Source organism: Symphalangus syndactylus, chromosome 1 (assembly GCF_028878055.3).
Source record: "Symphalangus syndactylus isolate Jambi chromosome 1, NHGRI_mSymSyn1-v2.1_pri, whole genome shotgun sequence".
Classification (NCBI taxonomy): domain Eukaryota; kingdom Metazoa; phylum Chordata; class Mammalia; order Primates; family Hylobatidae; genus Symphalangus; species Symphalangus syndactylus.
Genome location: NC_072423.2, coordinates 70,070,949 through 70,094,517, shown reverse-complemented (window position 1 = coordinate 70,094,517; position 23,569 = coordinate 70,070,949). Strand labels below are relative to the sequence as shown.

The 23,569-nt window shown below is 40.2% G+C and overlaps 1 pseudogene; it reads left to right on the top strand.

Moving 5' to 3' along the window:
* Window positions 1-2,498: 2,498 nt before the first annotated feature.
* Window positions 2,499-23,569, top strand: part of LOC129459994 (transmembrane protein 98-like) — a 165,723-nt pseudogene continuing 144,652 nt past the window's right edge.

The window sequence follows — 23,569 nt, the reverse complement described above, 5'->3', positions numbered from 1 at the left end:
GATGTCCAGGAACGAGGACCCCTTTGACAACTGCAGGATGGAGAGTGCTGGGCAGACCCCAAAGAAAGGGACTCAGCAGACAACTCCCAAGTAGCTGATTCTAGAAAAAGACAGTGGAAGAGTAGGAAGCACATGATTGAATCGAACAGCTGAAGTCCAAATTCCTGTTCTTCACCTTTCATCTGTGTAAATGGTTGCTAATGAGAAAACATACCTGAATCTTCTGATACTCCGATAATTATAGTGTACTTGTTCTTTTACGGTTGTTCTTTCTCAGATATAGATGCTAAATCTTGATTATGTGGTGGTTAAAAAAAAAGAACAGGAAGAAAAAAGTAAAAGAGGGACACTTGGGGTAAGGAAAAGAAAAAAAATTGGAGAATCAGGAGGTCTGCATTTTAATCTCAGTGCTGTCACCAAGAAGCAAATGCCTTGGGCAAGTCAATTCTCTGGTTTCAATGTCCTTCTCTATATAATGAGTAAATCAGACAGAATTGGCAGGTTTCCCAACCTGCTTCATCAGGAGAATTAGCTGGGAGCATTTTCAAAATGCAGATTTCCCCTCCCTTACCCATGAATATTCTGATTTAAACGATCTTGCGTGAAATTCTGTAATTGTATTTTAATGCAAATTTCCAGATGACTATGATGATCAGCCACATTTGGCAACCATTAGACTAGATGACATTTAAGACCTCTCCTAGTGATTAATATATTTGTTTACCTAACAATTATCTAACTTATAAAACCAATTATAATAAAATGAATTTCTTCTTGTGTTTCTGGGTGTCTTTTTCAGAAATTACATAATCTTTCCACTTTGTTTCCAAAGAAAATTAAGAGTACTATCTAGTAGACAATAAATTCTCAATAAATAGTTGTGAACGGATAAATGATCAGTTCTATATATTTTTAGAAATTAATAATTTTTCATTATCTCCTGAGTTACTTAGTCCTCATATATGTGGGGAAGAAATTCCACTCAGAGCTTGTCTGGTTTAATGGAATATTGAAGATACTTAGCAGGATAATAGTATATAAATCAGGGCTCATAATCTTTAAAGTATGACTAAAAGCTTTTGATGATGGAGTCTCATTTTTGTCTTCTATGGCATGGATAAAGAGATACGTGTGAAAGTCAAATGTTCCTCCTGTGCGTTATTATCATGCCTGAGGCTGTTGTGTTTCTGTTGTTCTTGCCTTTTACCACCCACGGCACTTTCATACCTGTCAGCTTTGCCAGTCTCAAAATATTGCTTTAACAAATTCTACAGAGAATTGTACTAGCCCTGAACGTTTTGAAAGTCCAGTGTTCTTTTTGGAAACAAGATGTGAGTTTCTAAAGAGACTGAACTTCCAGACAGAGCATCTGGGACGTAATTCTGCCTCTGCCTCTGTGCCTATTCACTGCATAAAATTGATCGAGACATTTCACCTCTTCTGACATCTACTTCCTCTTCTGTAAAATGAATTCCACACTCATTTAAACACTATAATTCTTATAAATAATTAGGATGTTAAAAAATGCAAATTATATTCTCAATTCTGAATATCACTACATTTCTGCTTATTACTTAGATTTATTATTTTTCTCATTCCCTTCTGACAATATTTTAATATGCTACCTAGATCCAAAAGAATACATTGCTTACAAAAAAATAGAAACAGATCTTTACAGGTACTTACACTTTCCAACATCAGATCATTTTTCTATGTGACCCAAGTTCTTTTCTATGTCACTGTTCAGAAAGGAAACTCATAGCTCAGCCATATAGCATGTGATATGATCTGGAATAGTTACCTCTTTCATAAGTGTGGGTCCAGTCATACATTCCATTTTGTCACTTTTCTAAGAAACTATTTTTTAAATATTATTATCATTTTACTTTAAGTTCTGGGATACATGTACAGAACGTGCAGGTTTGTTACATAGGTATACCTGTGCCATGGTGGTTTGCTGCATCCATCAACCCATCATCTAGGTTTTAAGACCCGCATGCATTAGGTATTTGTCCTAATTAAGGATAGTGGCTTGCACCAGCAAGTCCCTAGTAGCACACTTGGGAATATTATGCCATGAATGGCATCCTCCTGTGGTTTTTTTCCAGAGTGAAAAGAACCACTCTGGAAAAAAAATGATACATTTTAGCCCTTTTTAAAGTCACAGTGGCTTAGTTGTACTGTTGATAAAACAAATAATGCTCAGGAAGTGAATACAATCGCATATGTGTACTATGTCTTACAGAATCGGATCATTGATGTTTGCATTTTATTGCTTTTTAAAGAAAATAAATGATAGGAAATGTATATTGTAGAATATCAAATCTATTTATTACAGCAGCATTTTTTTTCTGTGTGATTGATTTTATTTTCTGAAAAGCATAAAAATACAAAGTGTGACATCATGCAAGAACACGGCCATGGCGGGCCGGGGCGCCCGGGGCCGGGGCCGAGGCGCGGAGGCGCGGGGCTGGATTCCTAGGGCCGCGGCGCTTCCCGGCATGCTCCGCTGCAGGCCCGCGCCTGCGCCCGGACTTTGCCATCGGCGGGGCAGTCGCGGGATGCGCCCGGGAGCGGCAGCCTGAGGTCCTCAGGTCTCTGAAGGTGTGGAGGAACCTAGCACCTGCCATCCTCTCACCCAATTTGCCACTTCCAGCAGCTTTAGCCCATGAGGAGGATGTGAGCGGGACTGAGTCAGGAGCCCTCTGGAAGCATGGAGACCGTGGTGATTGTTGCCATAGGTGTGCTGGCCACCATCTTTCTAGCTTCGTTTGCAGCCTTGGTGCTGGTTTGCAGGCAGCGCTACTGCCGGCCGCGAGACCTGCTGTAGCGCTATGATTCTAAGCCCATTGTGGGCCTCATTGGTGCCATGGAGACCCAGTCTGAGCGCTCTGAGTAAGAACTGGACGATGTCGTTATCACCAACCCCCGCATTGAGGCCATTCTGGAGAATGAAGACTGGATCGAAGATGCCTCGGGTCTCATGTCCCACTGCATTGCCATCTTGAAGATTTGTCACACTCTGACAGAGAAGCTTGTTGCTATGACAGTGGGCTCTGGGGGCCAAGATGAAGACTTCAGCCAGTGTCAGTGACATCATTGTGGTGGGTAAGCAGATCAGCCCCAGGGTGGATGATGTTGTGAAGTCGATGTACCCTCCGTTGGACCGCAAGCTCCTGGACGCATGGACGACTGCCCTGCTCCTGTCTGTCAGTCATCTGGTGCTGGTGACAAGGAATGCCTGCCATCTGACGAGAGGCCTGGACTGGATTGACCAGTCTCTGTCGGCTGCTGAGAAGCATTTGGAAGCCCTTCGAGAAGCAGCCCTAGCTTCTGAGCCAGATAAAGGCCTCCCAGGCCCCGAAGGCTTCCTGCAGGAGCAGTCTGCAATTTAGTGCCTACAGGCCAGCAGTTAGCCATGAAGACCCCTGCCGCCATCCCTAGGTGGCTCAGCTTAGCCTTCTACTTTTTCCTGTGGAGTTAGTTGTTCTCCACGGCTGGAGAGTTCAGCTGTGTGTGCAGAGTAAAGCAGGAGATCCCCGTCAGTTTATGCCTCTTTTGCAGTTGCAAACTGTGGCTGGTGAGTGGCAATCTAATACTACAGTTAGGGGAGATGCCATTCACTCTCTGCATAGAGGAGCATTGAAAACTGGTGGACTGTCAGCTTTATTTAGCTCACCTAGTGTTTTCAAGAAAATGGAGCCACCGTTTAAGAAATCAAGAGGTTTCACATTAAAATCAGAATTTCTGGCCTCTCTCGATCGGTCAGAATGTGTGGCAATTCTGATCTGCATTTTCAGAAGAGGACAATCAATTGAAACTAAGTAGGGATTTCTTCTTTTAGCAAGACTTGTACTCTCTCACCTGGCCTGTTGCATTTATTTGTGTTATCTGCCTGGTCCCTGAGGCGTCTGAGTCCTCCCTCTTACAGGTTTGGGTTTGAAGCTGAGGAACTACAAAGTTGATGATTTCTTTTTTATCTTTATGCCTGCAATTTTACCTAGCTACCACTAGGTGGATAGTAAATTTATACTTATGTTAAAAAAAAAAAAGAAAGAAAAGAAAAGAACACCGCCATGTAGATTTTCTATGAAACTCTCTTCTTAACAACATTGAATATAATGTCTGTCAGAATAGTTCTTATGAGATCATTTTTAAGTGTCTTTTTGTTTCAGGCTAGTTATTACATCTAATTATTGCATTGTTGTGTTTCAGAGCAGTTGAACATCAGATACCCAGAGTGACATCAGGTTAAAAAAAAGCCTGCAATTTGGATCTTTTCCTGCCTCGGAAGCAAGGAAAATGGACAATTGATAATCAAAGGTAAAACTGCCCCCTTTCCCCTTACTTGTATAGGAAGTAGTTTCTTAAATAACAGCTTCCTCTTCAGCTATCCTATATGAAACATTTTTTTAATAGCATGGTATATTTGAACAAAAATATTCCTGGCATACACTTTCCAGACATATTAACAGTCTGTTGAATTTAAAGCCTATGTTTTTTAACTTCCTAGCTATCTGTACAGAATCTAGGCCAGATGTATTTTATATATTTAATCTTCTTCTTGTTGTTAATCTGGAATGGCATATTGGGCAAATGCCATTTTTATAAATCTGTGGACCCAAATATTGTACATTAGGTAGGTTAGGTATGAAATTATGGAAGTAAATGGCATAGTGTTAGCTTTTCTTAGCATACTGAACAAATTTGCATTTATCCACACAGACATGTTCAACATGATGTAAGTGTGCTAAGAAAGGCAATGAAAGGCAGGGCACAGTGGCTTACGCCTGTAATTCCAGCACTTTGGGAGACCGAGGTGGGCGGATCACCTGAGGTCAGGAGTTTGAGACCAGCCTGGCAAATATGGTGAAACCGCCTCACCACTAAAAATACAAAAATTAGCCGGGTGTGGTGGCAGGTGCCTGTAATCCCAGCTACCTGGGAGACTGAGGCAGGAGAATCACTTGAACCTGGAAGGCAGAGGTTGCAGTGAGCCAAGATTGCGCCACTGCACTCTAGCCTGGGTGACAGAGAGAGACTCCATCTCAAAAAAAAAGAAAAGAAAAGAAAGGCAATGAAAACACTTGAGTCCTTGCTATCATCTCCACTCCTTTCATTATGTAGTTTTTGGAGGGAGAAAAAAAGAAGGGTCTTACCACATATAAATCAAATATACTACAGAAGTGGTGTCAGATCAGAAGGAGATTAATATTGCTGAATAATAAGCTATTGTCTTTGGGTTACTTGCTTGAGACAGTGACTTGGGTATGGCAATTTATTAGGGAGCTGATCCAAAGATCAAGAGTTAGAAGCAGGAACAATGAATCAGGGAAGAAGCACAGGTCAGATTGCAGGTGGGTTAGCAAGTCCATCACGGCAGGCAATGGGAACTTGGTTCCTCCCAGGAGGGGTACAGATGCCCAAATTTCTGTTAGAAAGATGTGCAGCAGGAGGTTTACTAACTGACTTTTTCCCCTTGGTTTTGGATTCCCCCCAAGGAGCATGAATTCCCTCACAATGCTGGGCTGTGCCAGCCATGCATGGGCAGAAAGCAGAAAGACACTCAGTTGTCACTTGAGGTGTACACTGTAAGGCAGTGGTCCAGGGACGGGTTTCATGGAAGACAATTTTTCCATGGACAGGGTGGGGAGGTGGGGAGATGGTTTCAAGATAAAACTGTTCCACCTCAAGTCATCAGGAATTAGATTCTCATAAGGAGCACATACCTAGATTCCTCACATGGACAGTTCACAATAGGGATCATGCTCCTATGAGAATTTAATGCTGCCACTGATCTCACAAGAGGCAGAGCTCAGGCCGTAATGCACGCTGGCCCACTGCTCACTTCCTGCTGTGTGGCCCAGTTCCTAACAGGAACCAGTACTGGTCTGTGACCTGGGGGTCAGGGATCCCTGCAAAGGCAAGGAGACTCCCCTGTAGCTGTGGCTGACATCCAAAGTGAACCCCGGAACATAATGCAGGGAGCCAGCCGCATCTGTTGCAGCTCCTTTTACTTTATTCTAAATCAGCATTTTTCTCCTCAATGAAGTATCTCCAAGAAAAAAAAAAGTTTTGTGTTTTAAAGACATTAAATAATTATACCTAAATATCATGGAATCCGAGTGAGTTCTGTTTTGAAACTAGCTTCTTCATGAATAAATTGTCCATGTTCAGTAAATGGCATAGTGTCAGCTAAGTAAGAAATGCATGTGAGTCCACATGTATATTTGAGACATTATATAAGATTCAAAGTATGACCAACATGCTGGAATAGTCAGAATTAATATAACAACATTTAATTATAGCTATATTTGTTACTCACTTTATATTGTTTCATTTACAAGAAGGTGTCTGTGTATACACAAAAATTTAATTTTTGTCTTTCCTATTTGGAAACAACCCTGTTTGTGTGAAATGCAAGACTGAAATTATATATATATTATCTGGGCATAATGTTAGATGAATGGTCAGCTGGCAAAACAGATTTAGCACATTAAGGTGAATCAGAACTTCTTTGTTTTGTTTTGACATGAGAACATTAAACAGATTGAAAATAAAGTTGGATAAAGCCTGTGGTTGTGTTGTGACCTAGAAGATCATATGCTCAGAGGAAGAATATAATTGATAAACTCTCTAAGGATCAGCTATTAAAAATAAAACAGACAACAACAAACATTTAAAGTGATGTGCATTTGCATGCAGATTTCCTTGTGAAGGAAATGAAAGTGAAGGGGACAGGAGAAAGGGCAGCAGAGAATGGTAGTGCAGGGAAACCAGGAAAGTCGTAGCAGATGCTAGGCAGAAATACCAAAAAGAGCAGACAGAATCAAACTAGGGATGAAGAGGATCCATGACATGCAAACTGAGTGAAGGGCCCCAGTTCATTTGAGGCTGGACATCCTCCTGAATAACCAAAGAAAAATTACTGTGTCTTCTCACCTGAACAATGTTATTGCCCCTCATTAGTTTACCTCTCCCTGGTCTCCTTTGGCTCCAAAGTCTTCCAGAATCACAGCTCTGATCATGTCTGCTTTTTGCTTGGAAAATGTTCTCTGATTTACCAATTCATCATCATCTAAATTTCTTAAGCAGACATTTAAAGCCTGCCACTCTAAGGTGTTAGACTTATTATTTTTATTATTTGACCTCACTTACCAGTGGCCTAGCCCATTGTGTAGAAATGTAAGGGCTGTGATTTTTTTCACGCCTTCCAAGTGATTTTAAGGCTTTGTGGTTTTCAAGCACAGATTGGCCTAGAGCAAGCTTATCTAGCCCGCTTTATTTTGTTGTTGTTGTTGTTGTTGCTGTGTTTTGTTTTGTTTTAGGCTTTTAGCAGTCTGAAGCCATGGCTTTTGGTTTCTGTCTCTAGTGATAAATGGAAAAGAGAGACAAGGATGGGGCTTTACATGCCCAACCAGAAACAGAAACTAAGAACACATAACTGTATTCTCTCCCTTGGACACCCCTGTTCTGGAGTGAGGCCCAAGAATGTACATTTCTAACATGTTCCCAGATGATGCTGATCTGTTCCATGAGACCTTAACTTGGAGAACCACTCTGTAAACTAAATGATCCAGGCTGGCACTATAAGTTCTGCATTACAGTTTAAGTCAAAGACTGATCACAATGAAAAGTCTTCCTTGCCAACATCACCATTGCGGGTGGGTGTGTTAGTTTAATAACAAGCTCTGAGTTTTCTGGTCAAATACCATCTTAATATCATAAAATTCCAAACAGTAAGATTTTTGATGCATTTTTATATCCTTTACTGTGTCATAGACTTTGGAAACCCATAAATATCTGTTGGATGGATAAAGGATGGATGGATTGATGGATGGATGGATGGATGGATGGATGGATGGATGGATGGATGGATGGAAGGAAGAATGGATGAACAGGTTTAACAACCAAGAACTGGTTTCAGCACAAAACTTAAATTCCTACAAAAAAACTACTCTGGCTTGTGCCATAGAGAAAGATAGTTTTCCTTCACACAGAAACCTTATTATATAAGCCCATACTCAATATATAAGACCTTTTATTAGATGAAATAACACTACGTAGTTAAAGCCCAAGCATCTGGGTGTCAATAGTATTGTGCTCTTTAATAAACAGAGTCTCTCACGAAAGACTTTTTGCTACTTGATTGAGTACAACCGGGGAAATGTCATTTCTATCAAGATAAATTGTACATTTTACTTTGTAAAAGAGCCACTGGTTGTGTGAAACCAGCAAATCACATCTATTTAATAAATTCCTTTGCAAATGTCTTTTCCTTGAGTTTAAATTTTGCAGCTGCAGCATAATTTGAATGTTTATTCACATTTAGGACAATTATGCTTTCTGGTTTTTTTGCTTTCTTGCATTCAAATATGTTCATGTGTCAGTGTTGCACATTTTCTCTCTACATCTTTTATCTGCATGCATCATCCCATGATTGGCTTGGTAAATTTTTCCTACTTTTCTTGCTAAAATAACTGTTCCTTCTGTTTTCTGCCTACTCTTTGATTTATTCCAGAAATTGGGCTCAATGCCTACTTTTAGAGCTCAGTGTGAAATTTATTTTGTATGTTTTTAAACCAAGTTTCCACTTATTTTTTTGTTATGTATTCCGTAGTGGAGTCAACCTCAGAATGCATTCATGAAAAAGCCTGTAATCATATATTAGCATAAATAACAACAACAGATGATAATATGAATGCTTGAAAATTTATTTTTTAAATGTACTTCATAATTCACTTTTGTAAGAGGAAATTAAAATGTTCATTTTATGTTGTGGCTTGCCTAATAGTAAAGCTTAAAATTAATTAAAACGTAAATGTCCTAGCCCCAACTTTGTTATTACCTTGATGTATGTTCTTGGCGAGTCCCTAGGCTTCAGTTACTTCCATTATAAAAAGAAAGGTTTAGGATAAATAACCCCTGGAATTCATTCTAGTGCCTTATCTTGCAATTTCAAGGTACAGATCATATGAAATCCTACCTAAAATCCGACACAAAATTATGAGTGAGTCAATCAGTCAACTAAGGGCACATATTTGAAAGTAGAGTTGAAAAGGCAGGATTTGGGATTCAGAAAGACTTGAGTTCAAAACTCAGCTCTTTCATTTATTAACTATGTGAACGTGGCAAATGGACTGAACCACTCTATGTACTTTAGTATCTTCATCTGTAAAATGAGGGCAGTGTTATTATCTGAAAGGTCACTTTAAAGACCAGAGGTAGTGTATAAAATAAATCCAGCATCTGGTAGGAGCTGAACATACATAGCTAGAAGCTGACCAGAATCCCACCACGGTTTTGGAGGTTAATGGAGATTACTGTATACCCTTCTTTTCCAATATAATTCTACAAGAGTAAGAAACTTTTATTTAGGACTTTAAAACATGAACACACTTTAGAAAATGTATCCATAATTTAGTCATCTGAGACTGAAAGGCTAGTGGAAAAATTCATCATTTTTTTTATCTACACGGGATAACTCTGGTTCTATAAACTGCTGATGGTTACATGTGTCAAGCCAGGCGTTTTCCATCAAGAGTGATTCCTCAGTGTCAAGCATGAAGTTTGCAAATTACATTTTGTTTTCTGCCTTGTAATCTAGCCATGGCTTGGGGAGAAACTAAAATAAAAATTCTTCAAGGCAAAAGTTTAACCTGAATAAATGTTCATATGGCCTCAATTTTTAACTGATTTCAGAATGACTAAAATTATTCATTTTTTTTCTTCTCATTCTCCAAAAAATTATTTTCATAGCCAATTTGCCAGATGCAGCTTTATACCCAGAGGCAAAAGAAATCAAATTTCTGGTCAATAGAAGATTCATTTACTAAGAGATTCATGCAGATATTGAATACTTTTCTGGTCTTTTTTATGTTTTTGAGTTTCAGTTGTCATTTTGATATTGGTTAACCCCAGTACTTGCCAGCAGAAATTCAAAGCTGCCTACTTCACAGGAGTAGATCAATAAAGTTTTGCTGGAATATTTCATCAATCTTAGCACAGGATTTAATCCTTTTGGCTATTTTTCTATTTTAATATTCTATAAATCCTCTCAAGTTAATGTGTTGTGAGATAAATCTTACTATTTCACTATTTTATACTTTTTATGTCAGAAATAATTTAGAAACTAAAAACTGCTATTGCTACTTGATACCTTGATTTTTTCAGACATCTGTAAGATACAAAATCTAATTGTAGAATACTGTGTTTATTTGTCATGTCTCAGAGTCCTATCACTATCAGGATGATAATCATACTGATGAGGCTGTCTCAAACCTTATGAGATATAGATATAGATATGTAAATATATAGACATATTGTGGGGGTGGTGATATTGTTAATTGGGCAACCAAGTCCTTCACAATAGAAAAGGTGTAGGCAATTATTACTGATATTGGAATTTTTAATAAAATGACCGATTAAGTACTCTCAGAGAGAAACATAAATGTTATTTTTAGATGATGAGATACTTTCTTTGTAAAACAACAGTATAATAGAATTTATTACAAATCACATATTTGAGTATTTGTTTATACTGTAAGAATGTTCAAGGACAACATTTGACTATGCAGTAAAAAGGTGCAACTTGACAAGAATTATAAGAAAGGAAGAAAAGGCATATTGACTGGATTTATTTTCTTTTTTCTATATTCTTATCATGTGCTAGACATTTTCACCTAAAATTTTTACCTGTCTTACTTATTTTTTTTCTTTTTTTCTTTTTTTTTTAATTATACTTTAGATTTTAGGGTACATGTGCACAATGTGCAGGTTTGTTACATATGTATCCATGTGCCATGTTGATTTCCTGCACCCATTAACTCGTCATTTAGCATTAGGTATATCTCCTAATGCTGTCCCTCCCCCCTCCCCCCACCCCACAACAGTCCCCGGAGTGTGATGTTCCCCTTCCTGTGTCCATGAGTTCTCATTGTTCAATTCCCACCTATGAGTGAGAACATGCAGTGTTTGGTTTTTTGTCCTTGCGATAGTTTACTGAGAATGATGTTTTCCAGTTTCATCCATGTCCCTACAAAGGACACGAACTCATCATTTTTTATGGCTGCATAGTATTCCATGGTATATATGTGCCACATTTTCTTAATCCAGTCTATCATTGTTGGACATTTGGGTTGGTTCCAACTCTTTGCTATTGTGAATAGTGCCGCAATAAACATACGTGTGCATGTGTCTTTATAGCAGCATGATTTACAGTCCTTTGGGTATATACCCAGTAATGGGATGGCTGGGTCAAATGGTATTTCTAGTTCGAGATCCCTGAGGAATCGCCACACTGACTTCCACAATGGTTGAACTAGTTTACAGTCCCACCAACAGTGTAAAAGTGTTCCTATTTCTCCACATCCTCTCCAGCACCTGTTGTTTCCTGCTTTTTTAATGATGGCCATTCTAACTGGTGTGAGATGGTATCTCACTGTGGTTTTGATTTGCATTTCTCTGATGGCCAGTGATGATGAGCATTTCTTCATGTGTTTTTTGGCTGCATAAATGTCTTCTTTTGAGAAGTGTCTGTTCATGTCCCTTGCCCACTTTTTGATGGGGTTGTTTGTTTTTTTCTTGTAAATCTGTTTGAGTTCATTGTAGATTCTGGATAATAGCCCTTTGTCAGATGAGTAGGTTGCAAAAATTTTCTCCCATTCTGTAGGTTGCCTGTTCACTCTGATGGTAGTTTCTTTTGCTGTGCAGAAGCTCTTTAGTTTAATGAGATCCCATTTGTCGATTTTGGCTTTTGTTGCCATTGCTTTTGGTGTTTTAGACATGAAGTCCTTGCCCACGCCTATGTCCTGAATGGTATTGCCTAGGTTTTCTTGTAGGATTTTAATGGTTTTAGGTCTGACATTTAAGTCTTTAATCCATCTTGAATTAATTTTTGTATAAGGTGTAAGGAAGGGATCCAGTTTCAGCTTTCTACATATGGCTAGCCAGTTTTCCCAGCACCATTTATTAAATAGGGAATCCTTTCCCCATTGCTTGTTTTTGTCAGGTTTGTCAAAGATCAGATAGTTGTAGATATGCGGCATCATTTCTGAGGGCTCTGTTCTGTTCCATTGATCTATGTCTCTGTTGTGGTACCAGTACCATGCTGTTTTGGTTACTGTAGCCTTGTAGTATAGTTTAAAGTCAGGTAGTGTGATGCCTCCAGCTTTGTTCTTTTGGCTTAGGATTGACTTGGCCATGCGGGCTCTTTTTTGGTACCATATGAACTTTAAAGTAGTTTTTTCCAGTTCTGTGAAGAAAGTCATTGGTAGCTTCATGGGGATGGCATTGAATCTATAAATTACCTTGGGCAGTATGGCCATTTTCACGATATTGATTCTTCCAATGCATGAGCATGGAATGTTCTTCCATTTGTTTGTATCCTCTTTTATTTCATTGAGCAGTGGTTTGTAGTTCTCCTTGAAGAGTTCCTTCACATCCCTTGTAAGTTGGATTCCTAGGTATTTTATTCTCTTTGAAGCAATTGTGAATGGGAGTTCACTCATGATTTGGCTCTCTGTTTGTCTGTTATTGGTGTACAAGAATGCTTGTGATTTTTGTACATTGATTTTGTATCCTGAGACTTTGCTGAAGTTGCTAATCAGCTTAAGGAGATTTTGGGCTGAGACAATGGAGTTTTCTAGATATACAATCATGTCATCTGCAAACAGGGACAATTTGACTTCCTCTTTTCCTAATTGAATACCCTTTATTTCCTTTTCCTGCCTGATTGCTCTGGCCAGAACTTCCAGCACTATGTTGAATAGGAGCAGTGAGAGAGGTCATCCCTGTCTTGTGCCAGTTTTCAGAGGGAATGCTTCCAGTTTTTGCCCATTCAGTATGATATTGGCTGTGGGTTTGTCGTAGATAGCTCTTATTATTTTGAGATATGTCCCATCAATACCTAATTTATTGAGAGTTTTTAGCATGAAGCATTGTTGAATTTTGTCAAAGGCCTTTTCTGCATCTATTGAGATAATCATGTGGTTTTTGTCTTTGGTTCTGTTTATGTGCTGGATTACATTTATTGATTTGCGTATGTTGAACCAGCCTTGCATCCCAGGGATGAAGCCCACTTGATTATGGTGGATAAGCTTTTTGATGTGCTGCTGGATTCGGTTTGCCAGTATTTTATTGAGGATTTTTGCATCAATGTTCATCAAGGATATTGGTCTGAAATTCTCTTTTTTGGTTATGTCTCTGCCAGGCTTTGGTATCAGGACGATGTTGGCTTCATAAAATGTGTTAGGGAGGATTCCCTCTTTTTCTATTGATTGGAATAGTTTCAGAAGGAATGGTACCAGTTCCTCCTTGTACCTCTGGTAGAATTCAGCTGTGAATCCATCAGGTCCTGGACTCTTTTTGGTTGGTAAGCTATTGATTATTGCCACAATTTCAGAACCTGTTATTGGTCTATTCAGAGATTCAACTTCTTCCTGATTTAGTCTTGGGAGGGTGTATTTGTCAAGGAATTTATCCATTTCTTCTAGATTTTCTAGTTTATTTGCATAGAGGTGTTTGTAGTATTCTCTGATGGTAGATTGTATTTCTGTGGGATCGGTGGTGATATCCCCTTTTTCATTTTTTATTGCATCTATTTGATTCTTCTCTCTTTTCTTCTTTATTAGTCTTGCTAGAGGTCTATCAATTTTGTTGATCTTTTCAAAAAACCAGCTCCTGGATTCATTAATTTTTTGAAGGGTGTTTTGTGTCTCTGTTTCCTTCAGTTCTGTTCTGATTTTAGTTATTTCTAGCCTTCTGCTAGCTTTTGAATGTGTTTGCTCTTGCTTTTCTAGTTCTTTTAATTGTGATGTTAGGGTGTCAATTTTGGATCTTTCCTGCTTTCTCTTGTGGGCATTTAGTGCTATAAATTTCCCTCTACACACTGCTTTGAACGTGTCCCAGAGATTCTGGTATGTTGTGTCTTTGTTCTCGTTGGTTTCAAAGAACATCTTTATTTCTGCCTTCATTTCATTATGTACCCAGTAGTCATTCAGGAGCAGGTTGTTCAGTTTCCATGTAGTTGAGCGGTTTTGAGTGAGTTTCTTAATCCTGAGTTCTAGTTTGATTGCACTGTGGTCTGAGAGACAGTTTGTTATAATTTCTGTTCTTTTACATTTGCTGAGGAGAGCTTTACTTCCAACTATGTGGTCAATTTTGGAATAGGTGTGGTGTGGTGCTGAAAAAAATGTATATTCTGTTGATTTAGGGTGGCGAGTTCTGTAGATGTCTATTAGGTCCACTTTATGTAGAGCTGAGTTCAATTCCTGGATATCCTTGTTAACTTTCTGTCTCGTTGACCTGTCTAATGTTGAGATTTGGGTGTTAAAATCTCCCATTATTATTGTGTGGGAGTTTAAGTCCCTTTGTAGGTCACTCAGGACTTGCTTTATGAATCTGGGTGCTCCTGTGTTGGGTGCATATATATTTAGGATAGTTAGCTCTTCTTGTTGAATTGATCCCTTTACCATTATGTAATGGCCTTCTTTGTCTCTTTTGATCTTTGTTGGTTTAAAGTCTATTTTATCAGAGACTAGGATTGCCACCCCTGCCTTTTTTTGTTTTCCAGTTGCTTGATAGATCTTCCTCCATCCCTTTATTTTGAGTCTATGTGTGTCTCTGCACGTGAGATGGGTTTCCTGAATACAGCACACTGATGGGTCCTGACTCCTTATCCAGTTTGCCAGTCTGTGTCTTTTAATTGGAGCATTTAGCCCATTTACATTTAACGTTAATATTGTTATGTGTGAATCTCATCCTGTCATTATGATGTTAGTTTGTTATTTTGCTCGTTAGTTGCTGCAGTTTCTTCCTAGCCTCGATGGTCTTTACAATTTGGCATGTTTTTGCAGTGGCTGGTACCGGTTGTTCCTTTCCATGTTTAGTGCTTCCTTCAGGAGCTCTTTTAGGGCAGGCCTGGTGGTGACAAAATCACTCAGCGTTTGCTTGTCTGTAAAGTATTTTATTTCTCCTTCACTTATGAAGCTTAGTTTGGCTGGATATGAAATTCTGGGTTGAAAATTCTTTTCTTTAAGAATGTTGAATATCGGTCCCCACTCTCTTCTGGCTTGTAGAGTTTCTGCCGAGAGATCAGCTGTTAGTCTGATGGGCTTCCCTTTGTGGGTAACCCAACCTTTCTCTCTGGCTGCTCTTAACATTTTTTCCTTCATTTCAACTTTGGTGAATCTGACAATTATGTGTCTTGGAGTTGCTCTTCTCGAGGAGTATCTTTGTGGCGTTCTCTGTATTTCCTGAATCTGAATGTTGGCCTGCCTTGCTAGATTGGGGAAGTTCTCCTGGATAATATCTTGCAGAGTGTTTTCCAACTTGGTTCCATTCTCCCCATCATTTTCAGGTACACCAATCAGACGTAGGTTTGGTCTTTTCACATAGTCCCAAATTTCTTGGAGGCTTTGTTCATTTCTTTTTATTCTTTTTTCTCTAAACTTCCCTTCTCTCTTCGTTTCATTCATTTCATCTTCCATCAGCAATACCCTTTCTTCCAGTTGATCGCATCTGCTACTGAGGCTTCTGCAATCTTCACGTAGTTCTCGAATCTTGGCTTTCAGCTCCATCAGCTCTTTTAAGCCCTTCTCTCCATTGGTTATTCTAGTTATCCATTCTTCTAATTTTTTTTCAAAGTTTTTAACTTCTTTGCTATTGTTTTGAATTTCCTCTCGTAGCTCAGAGTAGTTTGATCGTCTGAAGCCTTCTTCTCTCAACTCGTCAAAGTCATCCTCCATCCAGCTTTGTTCCGTTGCTGGTGAGGAACTGCGTTCCTTTGGAGGAGGAGAAGTGCTCTGCTTTTTAGAGTTTCCAGTTTTTCTGCTCTGTTTTTTCCCCATCTTTGTGGTTTTATCTACTTTTTGTCTTTGATGATGGTGATGTACAGATGGGATTTTGGTGTGGATGTCCTTTCTGTTTGTTAGTTTTCCTTCTACCAGACAGGACCCTCAGCTGCAGGTCTGTTGGAGTTTACTAGAGGTCCACTCCAGACCCTGTTTGGCTGGGTGTCAGCAGAGGTGGCTGCAGAACAGCGGATTTTCGTGAGACCACAAATTCAGCTGTCTGATAGTTCCTCTGGAAGTTTTGTCTCAGAGGAGTACCTGGCCAAATGAGGTGTCAGTCTGTCCCTACTGGTGGGGTGCCTCCCAGTTAGGCTGCTCAGGGGTGAGGGACCCACTTTAGGAGGCAGTCTGTCCGTTCTCAGATCTCCAGCTGCGTGCTGGGAGAACCACTACTCTCTTCAAAGCTGTCAGTCAGACAGGGACATTTAAGTCTGTGGAGGTTCCTGCTGACTTTTTGTTTGTCTGTGCCCTGCCCCCAGAGGTGGAGCCTACAGAGGCAGGCAGGCCTCCTTGAGCTGTGGTGGGCTCCACCCAGTTCAAGCTTCCTGGCTGCTTTGTTTACCTAAGCAAGCCTGGGCAATGGCGGGCACCCCTCCCCCAGCCTCACTGCCGCCTTGCAGCTTTATCTCAGACTGCTGTGCTAGCAAACAGCGAGACTCCGTGGGCATAGGACCCTCCGAGCCAGGTGCGGGACACAATCTCCTAGTGTGCCGTTTTCCAGGCCCGTTGGAAAAGCGCAGTATTAGGATGGAACTGACCCGATATTCCAGGTGCCGTCTGTTACCCCTTTCGTTTTTTTTTTTTTTTTGAGACGGAGTCTCGCTCTGTCGCCCAGGCTGGAGTGCAGTGGCGCAATCTCGGCTCACTGCAAGCTCCCCCTCCCGGGTTCACGCCATTCTCCTTGTTACCCCTTTCTTTGACTAGGAAAGGGAACTCCCTGACCCCTTGCGCTTCCCGAGTGAGGCAATGCCTCGCCCTGCTTCGGCTCACACACAGTGCGCTTCATCGACTGTCCTGCACCCACTGTTTGGCACTCCCTAGTGAGATGAAACCGGTACCTCAAGCAGAAATGCAGAAATCACCCATCTTCTGTGTCACTCGGGCTGGGAGCTGGAGACCGGAGCTGTTCCTATTCGGCCATCTTGGCTCCACCCCTGTCTTATTTATTTAAAGGCTATGTTTAGAGAAACAATGATACCATGTTAAAAAATAGACATTAGCAAAATTGAATAGTAAGGGAGGTGGAGCAAGATAGCTGGATAGAGGCCTCCACTGTCATCCTCTCTGCAGGATCACCACATTAAGCAACTATCTGCACAAATTCACCGTTATAAGAACTAAAAATCAGGTGAGTGATCACAGTACGTGGTGTTAACTTCATATCACTAAAAGAGGCACTGAAAAACAGTGTTGAATTGCCTACAGCACCCCTTCCCTGTCTCCCAGCAGGGGCCCTGTGGCTCAGAGAGGAAATCTGTGTGCCTGGGGGAGGGAGAACACAGTGATTGTGGGACTTTGCATAGGAACTCAGTGCTGCCCTATCACAGTGGAAAGCAATGTGGGACAGAACTTAGCCAGCACTCATGAAGGCAGCACTTAGACTAGTCCTAGCCAGAGGGGAATTGTCTGTCCCAGCAGTCAGAACTCTAATTCTGGCAAGCCTCACCACTGTGGGCTAAAGTGCTCTGGGGTTCTAAATAAACTTAAATGCTAGTCTAGGCCACAAGGACTGCAATTCTGGGGCAAGTCCTGGTGCTGTGCTGGACTCGGAGCCAGTGGGCTTGGGGTGCTTACGATCTAGTCAGACACCAGCTGATACAGCTAAGAAAGTGCTTATGCCACCCCTCTCCCAGCACCAAGCAACACAGCTGGCACCCTGAGAGAGACTTCTTCCTTCTGCTTGAGGAGAGGAGAGGGGAGAGTAAAGAGGACTTTGTCTTGCATCTTAGATACCAGCACAGCCACAGTAGGCTAGGACACCAGATAGAGTCCTGAGGATCTAGCTATTGCATGATATATCTAAAGAAAACTTGGGCCAGAAAGGAACCCACTGCCTTGAAGAGAAGGACCCAGTCCTGGCAGAATTCATCACTTGATGAGTAAAAAGTGGGCCCTGAATATTTAACTGTGGCAGCCAGGTAGCACTTGCCATGGGCCTTGATTGTGACTCAGAGCCATGCTGGATGCACATGTGACCCAGTACATCCCCAGTTTGGGTGACTAGGGGTAGAGACTATTTCTGCTTACGAAAATGAGAGGGGAAAGTAAAGTGGACTTTGTCTTGCACCATAGGTACCAGCTCACCCACAGTGGAGTAGAGCACCAAGCAGGCTTGGGGTACCCAATACCAGGCCTTGTCTCTTCACTGGCATTTCTAGGCCTTCCCTGGGCCAGAGGGGAACCTGTTGCCCTGAAGAGTGAGTCCCAGGCCTGGCAGCACTCACCAGAAGCTAACTCAAGAGCCCTTGGACCTTGAGTGACCACCAGCAGTACCCTGGCAGTACTCATCACGGGCCTTGGGCAGTGGTAGCCACGGAGAGAGGTTCTTCTCCTTGTGGAAAAGGGAGGGAACAGTGGGAAAGACTTTGACTTGTGAGTACCAGCTCAGCTGCAGTACAATAGGGCATCAGGTTGATTTTTATAGTATCTGACTCCAAGCCCTGGCTCCTGGATTGTGTCCCTAGACCTCCCTGGGACAAAGGGGAACTTGCCATCCTGAAGGATAGGATACAAGCCTAGCTGGCTTTGCTACCTGCTGATTGTAGAGCCCTAGGGCCTTGAGCAAATATAAGTGGTAGCCAGGCAGAGGTTAGTGCAGGCCTTGGGCGAGACCCAGTACCATGCCGGCTTCAGGTCTGACCCAGCACAGTCCCAGTGGTGGTGGCCACAGGTGAGCTTGTGTCACCTCTCTCCCAGCTCCAGGCAGCTCAGCACAGAGAAAGACTCTGCTTGTTTGGGAGAAAGTAAGAGAGGAGAACAAGAGTCTTTGCCTGGCAATCTAGAAAATTTTTCCTGATCTTCTCCAAGACCACCAAGGCAGTACCGCTGTGATTCTGCAAGAGCAGAATCACCTCACAGCATTGCTGGGCTTGGGGTGCTGCCTAATACAGATATGCCCATAGTGACAGAAAAACTTAGATCATAATACTCATATACTTTTGAATACCAATACCTGGAAACCCTTCCAAAGGATAGGTACAGACAAGCCTTTTAATCCTGTTGGCTATTTTTCTATTTTAATATTCTATAAATCTTCTCAGGTTAATGTGTTCTGAGATAAATCTTACTATTTCACCATTCTATACTTTTTATGTCAGAAATAATTTAGAAGCTAGAAACTTCTATTGCTATTTGATAACTTGATTTTTTCAGACATCCGTAAGATAATAAAATTTATTTGTGGAATACTGTGTTTATTTTTCATGTCTCAGAGACCTGTCTCTATCAAGATGAGAATCTTACTGATGAGGCTGTCTCAAGCCTTATGAGATACAGACAGATATAGATATGTAGATATATTGTGTTGGGTGGTAATGTTGTTAATTGGCCTACCCAGACCTTCGCAATAGAAGAGTTATTTCTTCATGGGCGATTATTACTAATATTGGCATTTTTAATAAAATGACATATTAACTACTCTCTGAAATAAACATAAATGTTATTTTTGGATGATAGAATAATTTCCTTAGAAAACAGATTACAATAGTATAATGGAGTTTATTACAACTTACAATTTTTGAGTATTTGTTTAAATGGTAAGAATGTCCAAGGACAAAATTTGACTATGCAATAAAAAGATGCAACTTGACAAGAATTATTTTAAACAAGGACTGTGAAGACTACAATAAGTACTTAATTCTTCAATGCTCAGACACCAAGGAACAACTACAAACATTAAGACCATCCAGGAATACATGACAGCACTGAATGAACTAAATAAGTCACCAGGGACCAATCCTAGAGATACAGAGATATGTGACCTTTCAAACAGAGAATTCAAAATAGCTGTTTTAAGGAAACTCAACAAATTTCAAGATAAAACAGAGAAGGAATTTAGAATACCATCAGATACATTTAACAAAGAGACTGAAATCATTAAAGAGAATCAAACAAATTCTGGAGTTGAAAAGTGCAATTGACATACTGAAGAATGCATCAGAGTCACTTACCAGCAGAATTGATCAAGCAGAAGAAAGAATTAGTGAGATTGAGGACAGGCTATTTGAAAATAGACAGTCAGAAAGGACAAAAGAAAAATAAATACAGGTGATGTTTAAACACCTAAAAGTGTGGTGATACCCATACTCAAAGTATGGTTTCTGGAGATCTCCAAGATTTTTCAGGGAGTCCAGAAGGTCAAAACTATTTTTATAGTATTAAGACTTTAAGACTTCATTTGCCAAAACTTTCATACTTAGTGAGCATATAGTGGAGTCTTCCAGAGGCCATATGACATGGAATGATGTCATGTAAAAGTGGAATGCATGCTTGTGTATTCTTCTGTTTTCCAGGGTTTTCTAAAGTAGTAGGTTTGGACTATAAACATGTGCATTTTCGAAGGTTCTCTCAGATCATTTTCAGAACTTCTACAGGTCCTTATTAGCCATCTTTGGTGTGCCTACTTAGTCTCTGTAACCTTATTTTCACCTAATAAATTATTCATTTGAAATCTTGGGAAAAACTGAATAAAGAAGAATGAAGTATACCTACAAGATCTAGAAAATAGCCTCAAAAAAAGAAAATCTAAGAGTTATCAGCCTTAAAGAGAAGATAGATACAGAAATCAAGGTAGAAAGTTTATTCAATGGGATAATAACAGAGAACTTACCAAACATAGAGAAAGGTATAAATATTCAAGTACAAGAGGCATATAGAACACCAAGAAGATTTAACCCAAAGAAGACTACCTCAAGACATTTAGTAATTAAACTTCCAAAGGTCAAGGATAATGAAAGGATCCTAAAAGCCCCAAGAGAAAAAACAAATAACATGCAATGGATCTCCAATATATCCAGCAGCAGACTTCTCAATGGAAACCTTACAGGCCAGGAGAGAGCAGCATGACATATTTAAAGTGCTGAAGGAAAAATACTTTTTATTTATTTATTTATTTATTTATTTATTTATTTTTTTTTTTTATTATACTTTAGGATTTTAGGGTACATGTGCACAATGTGCAGGTTTGTTACATATGTATCCATGTGCCATGTTGATTTCCTGTACCCATTAACTCGTCATTTAGCATTAGGTGTATCTCCTAATGCTGTCCCTCCCCCCTCCCCCCACCCCACAACAGTCCCCGGAGTGTGATGTTCCCCTTCCTGTGTCCATGAGTTCTCATTGTTCAATTCCCACCTATGAGTGAGAACATGTGGTGTTTGGTTTTTTGTCCTTGCGATAGTTTACTGAGAATGATGTTTTCCAGTTTCATCCATGTCCCTACAAAGGACACGAACTCATCATTTTTTATGGCTGCATAGTATTCCATGGTGTATATGTGCCACATTTTCTTAATCCAGTCTATCATTGTTGGACATTTGGGTTGGTTCCAACTCTTTGCTATTGTGAATAGTGCCGCAATAAACATACGTGTGCATGTGTCTTTATAGCAGCATGATTTATAGTCCTTTGGGTATATACCCAGTAATGGGATGGCTGGGTCAAATGGTATTTCTAGTTCGAGATCCCTGAGGAATCGCCACACTGACTTCCACAATGGTTGAACTAGTTTACAGTCCCACCAACAGTGTAAAAGTGTTCCTATTTCTCCACATCCTCTCCAGCACCTGTTGTTTCCTGCTTTTTTAATGATGGCCATTCTAACTGGTGTGAGATGGTATCTCACTGTGGTTTTGATTTGCATTTCTCTGATGGCCAGTGATGATGAGCATTTCTTCATGTGTTTTTTGGCTGCATAAATGTCTTCTTTTGAGAAGTGTCTGTTCATATCCTCTGCCCACTTTTTGATGGGGTTGTTTGTTTTTTTCTTGTAAATTTGTTTGAGTTCATTGTAGATTCTGGATAATAGCCCTTTGTCAGATGAGTAGGTTGCAAAAATTTTCTCCCATTCTGTAGGTTGCCTGTTCACTCTGATGATAGTTTCTTTTGCTGTGCAGAAGCTCTTTAGTTTAATGAGATCCCATTTGTCGATTTTGGCTTTTGTTGCCATTGCTTTTGGTGTTTTAGACATGAAGTCCTTGCCCACGCCTATGTCCTGAATGGTATTGCCCAGGTTTTCTTGTAGGATTTTAATGGTTTTAGGTCTAACATATAAGTCTTTAATCCATCTTGAATTAATTTTTGTATAAGGTGTAAGGAAGGGACCCAGTTGCAGCTTTCTACATATGGCTAGCCAGTTTTCCCAGCACCATTTATTAAATAGGGAATCCTTTCCCCATTTCTTGTTTTTGTCAGGTTTGTCAAAGATCAGATAGTTGTAGCTATGCGGCATCATTTCTGAGGGCTCTGTTCTGTTCCATTGATCTATGTCTCTGTTGTGGTACCAGTACCATGCTGTTTTGGTTACTGTAGCCTTGTAGTATAGTTTAAAGTCAGGTAGCGTGATGCCTCCAGCTTTGTTCTTTTGGCTTAGGATTGACTTGGCGATGCGGGCTCTTTTTTGGTTCCATATGAACTTTAAAGTAGTTTTTTCCAATTCTGTGAAGAAAGTCATTGGTAGCTTGATGGGGATGGCATTGAATCTATAAATTACCTTGGGCAGTATGGCCATTTTCATGATATTGATTCTTCCAACCCATGAGCATGGAATGTTCTTCCATTTGTTTGTATCCTCTTTTATTTCATTGAGCAGTGGTTTGTAGTTCTCCTTGAAGAGGTCTTTCACATCCCTTGTAAGTTGGATTCCTAGGTATTTTATTCTCTTTGAAGCAATTGTGAATGGGAGTTCACTCATGATTTGGCTCTCTGTTTGTCTGTTATTGGTGTACAAGAATACTTGTGATTTTTGTACATTAATTTTGTATCCTGAGACTTTGCTGAAGTTGCTAATCAGCTTAAGGAGATTTTGGGCTGAGACAATGGAGTTTTCTAGATATACAATCATGTCATCTGCAAACAGGGACAATTTGACTTCCTCTTTTCCTAATTGAATACCCTTTATTTCCTTCTCCTGCCTGATTGCTCTGGCCAGAACTTCCAGCACTATGTTGAATAGGAGCGGTGAGAGAGGGCATCCCTGTCTTGTGCCAGTTTTCAGAGGGAATGCTTCCAGTTTTTGCCCATTCAGTATGATATTGGCTGTGGGTTTGTCATAGATAGCTGTTATTATTTTGAGATATGTCCCATCAATACCTAATTTATTGAGAGTTTTTAGCATGAAGGGTTGTTGAATTTTGTCAAAGGCCTTTTCTGCATCTATTGAGATAATCATGTGGTTTTTGTCTTTGGTTCTGTTTATATGCTGGATTACATTTATTGATTTGCGTATGTTGAACCAGCCTTGCATCCCAGGGATGAAGCCCACTTGATCATGGTGGATAAGCTTTTTGATGTGCTGCTGGATTCGGTTTGCCAGTATTTTATTGAGGATTTTTGCATCAATGTTCATCAAGGATATTGGTCTGAAATTCTCTTTTTTGGTTAAGTCTCTGCCAGGTTTTGGTATCAGGACGATGCTGGCTTCGTAAAATGTGTTAGGGAGGATTCCCTCTTTTTCTATCGATTGGAATAGTTTCAGAAGGAATAGTACCAGTTCCTCC